This window comes from Gossypium hirsutum, chromosome A04 (genome assembly GCF_007990345.1).
Source record: "Gossypium hirsutum isolate 1008001.06 chromosome A04, Gossypium_hirsutum_v2.1, whole genome shotgun sequence".
NCBI classification, from domain to species: Eukaryota; Viridiplantae; Streptophyta; class Magnoliopsida; order Malvales; family Malvaceae; genus Gossypium; species Gossypium hirsutum.
This window is the reverse complement of record NC_053427.1, coordinates 73,093,823-73,108,020: the sequence shown is the minus strand read 5'-3', so window position 1 is coordinate 73,108,020 and position 14,198 is coordinate 73,093,823.

The window sequence follows — 14,198 nt, the reverse complement described above, 5'->3', positions numbered from 1 at the left end:
CATGTCCCGGATATGGTCTTACACTGGCTTACACGAGTGACCCTAATGTTAGGGCATGAACTTCCGGTTTATTTCTTATGTTCAATGGGAACTCTACTATCTCTATTATCATCCTACTTTCTCAAGTCCACAATTAAGCAATTCATGCTATATTAAATTAAAATTAATTCAACACATACATTAGCAATGTAGTTGCATTATTCATATACAACTTACCTCGGATTACAAAATGTACACGACTGGTTGGTTTAGTCGTTTTGCTTGGCTTTCCCCCGATCTAGGTTTGGATTTGAAAAATCTTGATCTATATTAACAAAATACACTCATTTAGTCACTAAATAAAATCAGACAATCCAAAATTCACGTATTAGGTAAAATGACTATTTTGCCCTTAGACCTTGGCAAAATGACCATTTTGCCCCTATGCTTAAAAATTGATTTTTATTGAATTTCATTGTATTTCAGGCCTAGACAAACTCTTTTTACTCTTATAGCCACTCCAAAATCCCACTATTTCACACACTTATCACCTATTTTGCAACTTATGCCAAATAGTCCCTTTAGGTGTTTTCATGCTAACACCTCTCACAAAAGTTGTTTATAACTCAACTAGGACTCATTTTCTTCTATTAAAAATTAAAAAAAAGACTACAAATCCATTCATGGAAAAACCCTAAAATCTTAATCATTTTGCAAAATAAACCCCTCATTTGAAAGCTTATGCTTTAAGGAGTCCAAAAATGTAAAAATCATTAAGAGAAACTATCAAAATCACTTACTTGAGAGGGCTCAAAGTTGCTGAAAATTTTGAAGCTCTTAAACCCCAACAATGGCTAAAATTTTCGGTAGTGTATGGGAGAAGAAAAGAAAAGACGACAACTTTTCTTTATTTTTAGTCAAAATTAAGTCACCTAACACACCAAACTTAATGATTTTGACCCCTCTCTTTGACTCTATGGCCAGCCAAGCACTTTTAAAAAGGACTTAATTGCCCTTTAAAAACCCCCAATTTTGGTTCTTTAACTATTTAACACCCTGCTATCAATTTAAGACTTTTGCACTTTATGCGATTTAGTCCTTTTTCGCAATTGGGCTTACAACGTTAAAATCAGTTCATGAAAGTTTTCATGCACTAATATATTAATGCTAGAACATCAAAATAATAATAAAATAGTCTTGTTAACTTCAGATTTGTGGTCCCTAGACCACTGTTCTGACTAAGCCCTAAATCGGGCTGTTATGGAATACTCTTCCTCTCTTCCTCTCAATATTTTTCCCTTTCACCTTGTTACCTAGGCCGAATACCTCATCATCTCTCTCTATTTCATTTGTTTCAGTTTTGGGTAAGTTCTCTTGATTTCTCTCTTCCCCTCATTTCTTTCTTCTGGCTTTATTCTCTTTCACTTTTTGGGGTTAGCCGAATATACTATTTCAAGTTTAAGTGTACAATTGTTGTTTTCTTTGTTCTCTGTCAAATAGCTTTCCCCTCTAACAATTTTTATTCTCTGTCAGTTACTGTCAGGGCTGTTTGCACCATCTCGTGCCTCGATTTTAGGGTGTACTTTTGTAGACCAATTACTGCTACCCTCTGCTATTAGTTCTGCATTTTGGTAAGTTGCTCACTTGGTTCACGTTATTTACCTTTAGGGTTTTGGTTAAAGAGATTAAGTTGTAACGCAGATCTTTGCCAAGGTTCTTGAAGTCAGTCTTGGTCAGCGATTTGAGTGGGATAAATCGCATTTGTTCAATCAAGGCAGGTAATGAATGTCATGTTGGGATTAAGTGTTAAAAAGAGGGTGTTTAACCCTAGTGATTAAAAGACTAATCGAATGCCTTGAATGAATGTAGGCTTGGTGCTCATGGACTTTTAGCACTCTTCGCAAACCGGTGCGTAACCACACTGCTTTAAATGTAGATCGGTAAAAGCCGAAAAAGCATGACAGTAGACACTGCACGAGTGTGCGCTCGCTCATGTGGTAATTTGAATGCGTAAAGCGTAGGCATTTGATCGTAGAGGCGACCATCAGCGATTTCATAGGTTCAGGCCGTTTTGGGCCACGTTGGGCCAAAATGGGCCGTGTGGACCACACAGACTCGTGGGCCCTACTCGGGTAAACCACACGAACGTGTGGAGATTATTGGGCCAGGCTGTGTAGTCTACATGGCCAAGGCTATTTTTGGGCTATATGGGCCACACAGGCTTGTGGGCCCATATGGGTCGTATTATGGGCATTGGGCCCATTATCACTACTTGACTGTTAAGGTTTCATGGGTCACCCGAGACGACTGTGGGCCTACTGCTGGGTCGGTAAGTACACCTAGACCCTAAATTGATGAAATGACTGTGATACCCTTATGAGGTAAATGATTGAAATACCCCTTTGATGTATATAACTGTAATCGAGCATGACATGATTTGCATTCACGTATGATATTATGACATGAGATATTACAGGGGGTTGGGTTATTATATTAGTAGGAAGTGTACTGTACTGGCAGCTCTGCTGCAATCACTGTTTAGTGCCGCAACTGATGCTATATTTTGGAGTGTAGGGATGGGTGGGTTAATTTTATCCCCACATGGTGTAAGACTAGACAGAGTGGAGTGTAAAGGATGGATGGGTAGGATTTATGATTGCATTAATGTTACTATTACTGTATTGGGCTGAGGCCCACACTGATACTAATACTGTAATGGGCTACGGCCCTAACTGATACTGGACTGTCACTGAAACGAGCTTAGGCCCAAACTGTATTTGCCTACAGTTTGACTGATTTTTGTAAAGGGATTACACACTGAGTTTTTCATAAACTCACCCTTCTGCTTTCCTGTGCAGGTAATCCTTAGGCGTGTTGATGCTGCGAAGGACTCGATGGAGGCCACACAACTACTTTACTACCGTTTTAAAATTTTAATCATTAAGCTAGTTGATTTGGGTATTGTTATGTAATAAGGCCTTTTTAAATTTTTACTTTAATTTGGGGTTTTCTTATTCTGATTTATATCTACTAGTAGTAGGTCACGGATTTTCATAAAGATAAATGTTTTCAAACCACCACGCTATTACAACATATTTTAAAAGCTGCCGCAACAAACATTGTTTTTAAAGTGTAATAACAATCTTAAACGACTAAACTTTTGCTAAACCTACTTGAGGTTTTAACAACGATTAAGATACTTAAAAGTTTTGTTAAAGATCATTACGAGGGTTTTAATATAGTATGGAATTTTCAAATAAAAAGATGGGTTTCAAAACACACTTCGATGTGACATCGCAAATTCAGCCATAACACTTAGGCCAGGTTTGGAGTGTTACAACAGACTATAACACATGCACAGTGTATGGAGTCTTGAATTCCCACCCGTCCTAAATAAGTGTATGTGGCCGCCAGTTTCTAACACGTCGTAGGAGTTTGCTCCGACCATGAACCTACATCCTGTCCCAAAAGGTCACTTAAATTCCACTCAGATGCGCGCCAATATGATATTCGGGAGAGGGACAATCAACAGAAGGTATGGCGGTATTGTAGAAACCTAGTGCATATGAAGACAACCTGTTCTGCATTGAGGGGTACATTAGGGCCTCAACAATGATAGAATTAATTATTTTCGATGATATAAAATTGATTATAATTCTTCATTATTTGTGTAGGAAAATTGTTCTTTCTTTTTAACTTACATGTCAACTATATTTGCCATTGTCTACTAACAATTAAGAAGTGTAGAAATTGCCACTGCCAAACGCTACTTCAAGCACTGTTTACAATTTCTCGTGTAATACAACTTTTTCATTTTTTACGAGTTAGTTCTTGTACCTCTATTAATCAATATTATAATAAGGGTTCCTATCAAAAGTTACATATTTCATATAAAATACTAAATATATGTTGAAATTTATGTATAATCTACATTAAAATTTAACACAAACAAATATGAGTTGCAATAGAAATATACAAAAAATGTCATCGTTTCATTATTCATGTGATCTATATTTACATTGCAATACGAAAATAAATAATACATCATCGGCGTCGTCAGGCCGAAAGTGTGCCATTGGGAGGTGGTTGACGGGTGCGAGCAGGATTTCTGTGCACAGCTCGCGGTACCGACTCCTTGACTTGATTGTCACCATCTTCTTTTTCACCTCCACCCTTGTCCTTATCTTTATCTTCACTTTTGTCTTAATCTTAACCCTCATGCTCATCTTCGTTTCCACCTTCGTCTTCATCTCTACCTTCTGCTTCGTCTTCATCTCCGTCTCCATTGCCCTCTTCCGTGCTTGAGTGCAGTGTTGTCCTAGCCTCCAATCGTGTGTTTGCCACTCCATGATAAAGTCGTTACGCTAATGACTCACCTCGATAAAACAATGACGGGGTGTGAGTTTGTGACACCATCAGTGAATAACCGAATGATATTGCAAAACCAGATACGTTGGCTTTGACCCGATCATCGATAATAACATTGATAATGGCATCAATTTCAGCATCGGTAATGATACATGCGTCGGCATCTAGCTTGATATTTACATCAATATTGACGTCGACATGGGGGCGTAGAATGTTGTGGGTGGAGGTGCCCCGAAATATGTAGTTGCGAAAGGGTTAGAAGTAGGGTGCTACGGTGGTACGTAGTATGGTGCTCGTGAAAAATAACACGGTGTTAGTGAAATGAACAAGAATACGTTAGTGAACTGACATGGATGTGGCATTGAAATCGGTGAATCTTATTGATTTGGAGCCCAGAACCAACTCATCGGAGTACCTCATTCGAACCTACGGTTCTGTGGCGATCGTCATTGCCTTTTTTGAGGAAGTTCCCTACTTCTTGCCTTCATCGATGGTAGATAAGGCTTGGTAGCAACTCTGAACCAGGGCATGTACTCAAAACAGGCTATCGTGTCAAATGAGAAAAAGGGTTCATGGATGGGTAAGAATTCCATCCTATGATATTAAATTTTGATGTACTCTTTGTGGTAGTCTTGCCAATTCTCGTCATTCTTCCTTCGCAAGTCCACCTTTTGCAGTGCTTCCATGTCTTATAGTGGTGGAAGAATTTATTGCTTCCATCTAAACTACCACATCACTCGATCCAGTTCATGCATTTCTATCATCCTATACACTATCAGCAGTACCTTCACGTCCCACATACTCTGATTTGGCCAAAAATTCCGAAGGAATGCATTCTATGATATCCAGCTCGACGTACAACATCAATTCAAACTGCATTGTACAAATTTAAATTCTGTTATGTACGGAATTTTATTTTACTAATCATTGTGTAATTATTATAGGTTTGAAGAAATAAGTAACTAACCTCGTCTTCCAAGCATTGATCTAATAGCAGCCGGATATCTTTGAGCTGCTAGGGTAGTCCCATGCAACTCGGGCCATTGTTCCACCTATACAAGCTATATGTTAATTGAAACATATAATAAATAAACAACCTTTACTATACAAACTATATATTTATTAAGAAATGATTTTTACCTTGTCACCAATAGGAACATTTATGTGCCTTTCACTCAGGTATGTAGAAATGGTAGTCGGTACCAGGCCCATGATTGTAGCAGGAGCAGACAACCACCGATTGACATCTTATCCAGTTTTTTCGTCCGACACAGCTCTAAATACAATGTGGCCAACATGGCTGATCCCCAACTCATTTGTCCTCTTTCTTTGAAGTCGACTAGGTGTAGTAGCCACCTTATGTGTACCGAATTTCAAGGTTATTGAGCATTTGAATGCCTTCAATTAACCTCAAGATAAATGCTCAGGTGTATTGTTCTTTGACGACGTTAGGCACGTTCAGAGGAAGTTATTTGAAATTGGTTAAAACCACTTCATATCTAGCTAGCTACCGTAAAACTTATTCGATATCTTTCCCAAAAATGTGATTCAAAGATCCGCTTTACGAGGAACGACCAATGACCCCATGGCAACTGATCCATCCACTAGTAAACCGAGTTTTAAAGTTACGTCCTCGAGTGTGATTGTACACTTGCCATACAGAAGATGGAAATTGTGGGTCTCGGGCCTGTATCTTTCCAGCAACACGTTGAGGAGTAGAGGATCGAGTTTACAGCACCGAGCAGACGAGACATATACAAGAATCTCACATTTTTAAAGTAGACACGAATTTCGATAGTCGAGCTCTATGAAAAGTTATGTATGAATCACTCCAAAACACTATCATCTGCCTATATATATCAAGAAAAAAAAATATTTCAAATGTATTAAAAAATAAAATACTTTAAACTTAACTTAATTAAAGAGAACAAAATTTAAAATTTTGTCTTACCATTATCGCTTGAGCGGCGGAAATATGCTTGTCGTCAAAACGAATTACATAGTTTGTCATTCGTGATAATTTAATTGAAAAGAATAATATACGAAGTAATTAAATAAAACTATAACAAAAATATTATTTTTAAACAAGAGTATCGAAAAATTTAAACCAAAACTTGAGATGGTTGAGAATTTAGAAAGAATTGAAAGGGTTGGAGTGGAGTGAAAAAAATGAAAAATGGCCTTTTATTTGTAGGAAAAAAAACTTACTGTTGGGCCTTTAAAAAATTTTACCATTGCCAACGTTCGAAAAAATTGCCATTAGGGGAAAGCGCACCCAGTTGGATGAGCTTTTCCCTCTCTCTCCATAAAATAACCTATTTCTGTAAATTCCAAAAATAAAAAAACAGCCTAAAAAACTAAATTAAAAAATGGCTTATATCATTAATTTATCCCAATTATTTATTTCAAAATTTTTGTGTCCGTCTATTGGGAACGCAGCGTAGGGTGGGGAGCCACTAGGGAAAAGGCTTTGCAGGATATGTTGACATTACCACATTCCTTAACACACCTTTCCCTCCCATTTTCTTTTTTTTTCCTCTTCTATTTGTTTTTGTATTTTAACAATAATTTTATTGTATAAAACACTTATGTAATTTAATAATTATATATTTAAATTAAATAGTTTGAATTACAATTTTAAAATAAATATGTGGTAAAATTGGTAGATTTAAAATCTCTTTAAATAGCTTGGATTACAATTTTATGAAGAACTACAACTGATTGAAACTCCCCCAGAAGCAGTCTCAACACTCATTAAAGCTGAGAAAGAAGAATCTTTGTATTTCATTTTCCAATTCTGTAACTTAGTTTTTAAGTTTCTTTTTTTTTTTACAAAAAAATCTCTTTAATTTTGAATTCAATACTTGATTTTGACTATGTAATATCTCCAATTTTCTTCGCATCCATATAATACAAGCATAAACTAAACTGATGAATAGGTTGATTATCAACCTTTTCGAGTTTTAAAACATTAAAGGCCAATACAAGCTGTTGTTCCCAAATTTAATTGTGAGTTTCAAATAGAAAAGATTACTTCAATATAGGGCTGAAGTCTATAGATGTTAACGCAATCAACAACATATTACAACTTGGGTGCTTTGTTCTTACAATAGGTCACAGAATTATCAAAAGAATTAGCCCCTGAATCCTTGATAGCTTATGGAGCAACTTCTTCACCAACAATGGTGGTCCATTGATTATTTTTAGAATTAGAAAGAGGCTATGTTACTATCTTTGTGGTGTCTGCAAAGTGAAAACTCAATATCTAAAGTTGGCTTCCTCTTTCTCCTAAGTTTGTTCATTGGATTCCAATCAAACCTCTCCTTAGAAGCCTATACATACATATATATATATATAAACATATAGTATCATACAACAACCAAGATTCCAAAGCTAAGTTACAGTACTATCCCTTACTTATGCCAGTTTGCTGTTCATGTTGTACTATTATTGTGTTTTCGCATGCTTTTTCCTTAATGCTTGCTCTTGATCATTTTTAGGTCATGGTTCTGCTCGCAAGTGCTTCCGAACTTCCTTCAACGATAAAAATTGTATATTTGTCCCTTTTTTCATTCTCATTTTACAATTGGGGATATAAACATTACCAATCTATAGTTTTGATCAATTAACATAGGGAACAATACTTACATAATTAAAAGTAATTTACTATTAGGGAGTGAACCATACAAACATCAAAATAGAAAAGGTATAGAAAATTAGACACAAATCTTACATGGAAAAATCTTCTGAAGAAGATAAAAACCACGAGCAAATGAGGCTTCGAATTTTCACTAAATGAGTAAACAAACGAGAGTACAATATGAAAAAAATAAACCTAAATGTACTAAATGTAGAAATCCAAAGCTCAAAAACAAAGCCTTAATTATCATAGAGTAAACCTGAAAACAAAAGCTTAACTCTTATACCGTTCTCTTAAAAGGGTTACAAAATTCTCTCCATAGTTACCACAAAAACTCTCACAAAAACTCATCTACGACTACATCTTGTCACCCCCAAAAGAAAAGCCCTGTAGTATTACATCTTTAATTGCCTTATCGAAACAGGGATACAAGGTTCTTTTAAATATGCTAAGTTTAAAGGGCTAAAATGACTAAAATATCCCTGAAGTAATTAGAGTTCGACTGGGAGAAAAAGTCCTGCTTGGCTCTCAAAATGTGACTGTATTACTTGAAGAATACGTTGTATCGTCATGATGTCCCATGCATGCTTGTCACAATGCCACCCTTTTTGTCAAGTGGGGAACTCGTCGTGTTGCCACAATGTCTCGACGTCATGACGTTGCCCCTCATCACGATATTGGTGTCCTCCACATCGTGATGTTGTGCCTATTTCACCTCTTTCCTTGTTAAGTGCCTGCAAACTATCTGATAAATGCAAGACACACCCCACAAATCTCCAACTTGACTCGTACTTACCATGCTTCCTTTTCCATACCTCCTCATGGGCCTAACTCGATTTTATAGAATATTAAAGAAGCCTAAGTAGTGCTCAAAATTTGTAAACTAAAAGATTTCTAGTCTTTAAATCAAGGTTGTGTCCAACAAGGGCCAATAAGACTCGAATGAAAGCATGCTTCTCAACAGGAAAGAAAACATCGTGAAAACAAATCCTTCCACTTGATTGTAACTCTTTATGACCAATTTTACGTTAAACACCTTGTGAACCATTGAGTCTCAAATACCCAAGGAATTGAGATGCTTCTTCAAATTAGATACATGCCTAACATTTGACAATGTCCTGATAATCTCATCTTGCATCCTGATTTGAATGTTTATTCCCAATAAACACAATTCCACCTTCAACTCAATTATATGTGGGGAACCTGTCCCTGTTGGGAAACATATGAAAATGCACCCTGAATCCAAGATTCACTTAGATGTAATATTAGACCTCCTGGTCAATAATGAATCATCACCCTTTTCCTTGACAACATCAACTACCTCTGTATTCGTCTGAAACTGCCACAATATGAAATCTGTGATTGCATTGAACTTCTCGATATTGAATTTCATTGTTGCAATCCTTGAATAAGTCGATTGCAGAATCTAAACCAAGCTCTGATATTAGTTCTTTGGGGATCGACCCGTATAAACAACAAAGTAGAAAAGGTAGAGAAGATCTAACATAAATTTTACATGGAAAACTCCTCCGAAGAGGATAAAAACCATTGGCAAAGGAGACTTCAACTTTTCATTAAATGAGTAAACAAACAAGAGACTAATAAGGAGAAAAGAAACCTAAATCTACTAAACGTACAAACCCAAACCCTAAAAACAAAACCCTAACTCTCATAAAGTAACCCAAAAACAAAACCCTAACTCTCATAGTGTTCTCTCAAAAGGGGTACAAAATTCTTTTTATAGTTACCATGAAAACTCTCACCAAAACTCATTTGCAACTATATTTTATCACCCCAAAAGAAAGCCCTGTAGTACTACATCTTTAATTGTCTTATCGAAACATGGATATAAGGCACCTTTAAATAGGCTAAGTTTAAATGGATAAAATGACTAAAATATCCCTGATGTAATCAGAGTTTGACTAGGAGAGGAAGTCTTGCTTGGTTGTTAAAACGCGACTGTATTACTTGAGGAATACGCCATGTCGTTGTGACATCCCTCGTCATGACGTCGCCCTTTGTCACGATGTTGGTGTCCTCCATATCATGACATCATGTCTATTTCGCCGTTATTTTTGTTAAGTGCCTACAAACTATCTGATAGATACGAGGCACACCCGACATTTACTAATCTAGTTATGATCATTTTATTTGGGATTGATGATCTCACTATCATGCAGTGTCTGGTATACACATGAATCATGAATTACACATTCCATATTTAGATGTTTGCATACATATGTGTGTGAATACATGCACATATTAATTGTAACACCCCTCACCCGTATTCAATGTCAGAATAGGGTTACGGAGCATTACCGGACTTACAACACATTTAAACATACATTTCACATACAATTAATCAAATCATATATTTATTCCTGTCACAACTAATCATTTTGTCCCTAATATGAGCCTACAAGGCCCTACACATGCTTTGGGAGTGGTTCGGGACTAAATCGACAACTTTGGAAACTTTCACGAAACCTTGAAATTTTTCTTGAAAATAGGGGACACATGCCCGTGTGGCCTGGCCGTGTCTCTAACACGGCCAACAGACACACTCGTGTCATAGGTTGTGTGGACATTCAAAATGGAAGAACATGGTCGTGTCTCAGCCCGTGTCCAACCCCATGTAACTCTTTGACTTGGGTTACACGGCCAACACACAAGCCCGTGTAACTAGCACGTATGCCTTAAAAATAGCCCTACACGCCCGTGTATCAGGCTTTGTGCTAGGCCATGCAAAACCTGTAGGGTATACTGACTTATGCCACACCAAGTCACATGCCAGTGTGTCACACATGGCTGAGGCACACGCTCGTGTCTCTGCCTGTGTGGACAAAAATAGGCTATTTATCAAGCCAATTTGCCACCCAAATTTGTGCATACCTACATCAAACCAATTTATACCAATACAAGACATAAATATGCATTCAATATACTTTAACCAAGCATCATTTATTCCATTTCAATACCAACAATTACAACACTCACCATTCCACAATATGCAACTCAAATACATATCAAATTTTACCCTTTTCATTCATCAATATGGTCATTTTCAAACATGTATCAAATTACCTAAACTCATAAGCATACTAATAACCAATTCATCAACCATTTGATATTCACCATATCCATTTTCAATAAGCACTAAATAACATCATAACTAGAATTTATAAGGCAATTACTAAACTCAAACAAATTCACCATTACAAGCCAACTCATATGGCTATATATACATACCAAACTTAATATTTACAAGCCAATACAAATGACCAAAAATATATATACTAAAAAGACCAAGTCCCTATACATGCCATACACTTAAAATACCAAGGTTCATAGCTTCCAAGTGATAGGTGGATAGTGTGAAGTGATTTTCGATGATCCATGAATCTGAGCTAGCTTGATAACACTATAAAACATGGGGAAAATAAATAAAGTAAACTATAAAGCTTAGTAAGCCCGTATGAAATAATCTCAATATAATCATATCCACATAATTCAACAATCGATTATAGATACATGAATTCATAACAATTAACAAACATTTCAATTACTCATTCACAAAATTATATACTTTCTTCATCATTTCTTCGATTCAAAGCTAATATGGTTTATGCACATACCTATACAATCTCGTACCAATCTCATTCTAAACCACATCATTCATTTACCTGTTGAACCAATCAGATTAGAAGTTAGATACTCAGGAGTCTTGCACACTAAATACCTATACAATTGCCCAAAGCCAAGTCAAGGTAACTTATATCCGAAGTATTGATATCATGACTCGAAGCCAAATCAGTTGATAATCATGGCCGGAAGCCAAATCGGTATAACTTGCACTTGAAGTGCTAATATCATAGCTCGAAGCCAACTCAATGTATAACAGCTTGATTTTAGGCCTGCCGGAACAGTGGTTTTGGAACCACTAACCCGAGGTTGGAGAAATCATTTTTAATATTATTTTATATGTGATGGCATGTTTATAAGGATGGATGAAAATTTTGGTGAATTCATGCTTAATTGCGAAAAAATGACTAAATCACATAAAGTGCAAAAGTCCTACTTTTATAGCTAAGGGTGTCAAATAGCTAGGAAACTTAAATTGGGGGTCTTTAAAGGGCAATTAGACCCTTTAGAGAGGCATGGTTGGCCATAGGAGACAAAGGGATAGAAAAGTCAATGTTAGGTGAAAAATTTGGTGGCTAAATTGACTAAAAAGAAATGAAATAGAAAAAGAATGATATCATCCCCTTCACCCCTTGTTCTTCACTAAAATTCTTAGCAAAATAAGGGTTCTTGGAGCTTGAAAATTTCAGCCAAGCAATCCTCTTGCAAGTAAGTCATTTTGAAGGTTATTTTTGATAATTTTTGTACTTTTGGAACCCTTGTACTATGAGCTAGCTAATGAGGGGACCATTTTGTAAAATGGTTAATAGTATAGGGTTTTTCAATGAAAGGATTTATGATTTTTTTCTGAATTTTTATGGAAGCAAAATGAATTTTAGTGGTGTAGTAAACAACTTTTGTGAAAGAACTTCTCATGAAAACCCTAAAAGGGACCATTTTGTAAAGTTTGTAAAATGGATAGTAATGTTGTGAAAAAATAGGAATTTTGGGTCACTATAAGAGTAAAAAGGGTTCAAATAGGCTTAATATTTGAAGAAACTTGATAGAAATCAATTTTCGAGCCTAGGGGTAAAATGGTCATTTTGTGAAAGTCTAAGGGAAAAATGGTCATTTTGTCGAAAATGTGAACTTATGATTGCTTAAATTTATTTAGAGGTTAAATGAGTGAAGTTTTTTTTTATTTTAGTCCAAGAAACATGAAAATCGGACTTGGACCGGGGAAGGCCAAGTAAGTTGAGTAAATCGTCTAACTGCCTACATTTTGTAATCCGAGGTAAGTTGTATGTTAATAATGCAACTATATCTTTATGATGTGTAATTGAGTTGATATGACATAAATTGTCTTGATTTTGAATATGAGAATACATGCAGAGAAATTTACGTATTAAAACTTTCGTTGAACATTTGGAATAGACTTGGATATTTGTACTGTGATAATGGGTGATATGTGTGCTAGTATAAGACATGTCTGGGACATGCATCAACCACAGTATGAGAGCTAGTGTAAGACACGTCTGGGACATGCATCAGCCTCGAGATATTTAAGCCAGTGTAAGACATGTATAGGACATGCATCAGCATTGAGACGAGAGCTAGTGTAGGACATGTCTGGGACATGCATCGAGGTTGCGATATACAAGCTAGTGTAAGACCTGTCTGGGACATGGTGTTAGCTTGTTGTGTGTCAGTGTAAGACCTGTCTGGGACATGGCATCGACACCGATAGATGAGAGCTAGTGTAAGACCTGTCTGGGACATAGCATCGGCCTCGCTATATGAAAGCCATTGTAAGACCATGTCTGGGGCGTCGGTATCTTAAGCCATGTTAGGGTTATTGAGTATCCGGTAGAATTCCAAATGGTTCAACAAAAGATTTATGATTTTATATCGAGATGAGAAAAGTTATGATCATGTGATGAGTGGTATAGGTACCTATTTGAAATGTATGAGATGCGGGCTTAATATATGAAATATGAAATGTAATGGATGACGATGAGTATGTTGTACCTTCGTCTATTTATGGTATTCATGAATAATCTATGGAAGGTTATGGGCATTTTTCTTTGTGATAAGTAGTTTTTGTTTATTTTCATGCAACTTATTAAGCTCTATGCTTACCCTAACTCCCTTTCCATTTTCTTATAGTGCCGCCGTAGTACCTCGAGGATATCTCTACGTTAGAGAAGCTAGTCACACTATCATCCGAAGCACTTGGTATAGTTAGATCTTTTATTTTGATTATAGCATGTATAGGACCTTGACTTTTGAGTTTGTGTCATTTTTAATTGGCCAGATATGTTGGCTTACTTCAACATTTGATTTATTTTGTATAAGGTCATGGAAAATGGCTAATTTTGAAAGTTATTGTGTGAATGCAAGCTAGCCTTTCATGAATGTGAAATTGTTGGGATGGTTGATTATATGTAATGTATATGGTTGATTATATGTATTGGTGGCAATGGCTTGGTAGATAGCCTTATATTGTCCACACGGGTAGACACACGGGTGTGTGTCTAGGCTGTGTGTGACACATGGTCAGCCCTACGGGCGTGCTGTTCAGCCGTGTGTC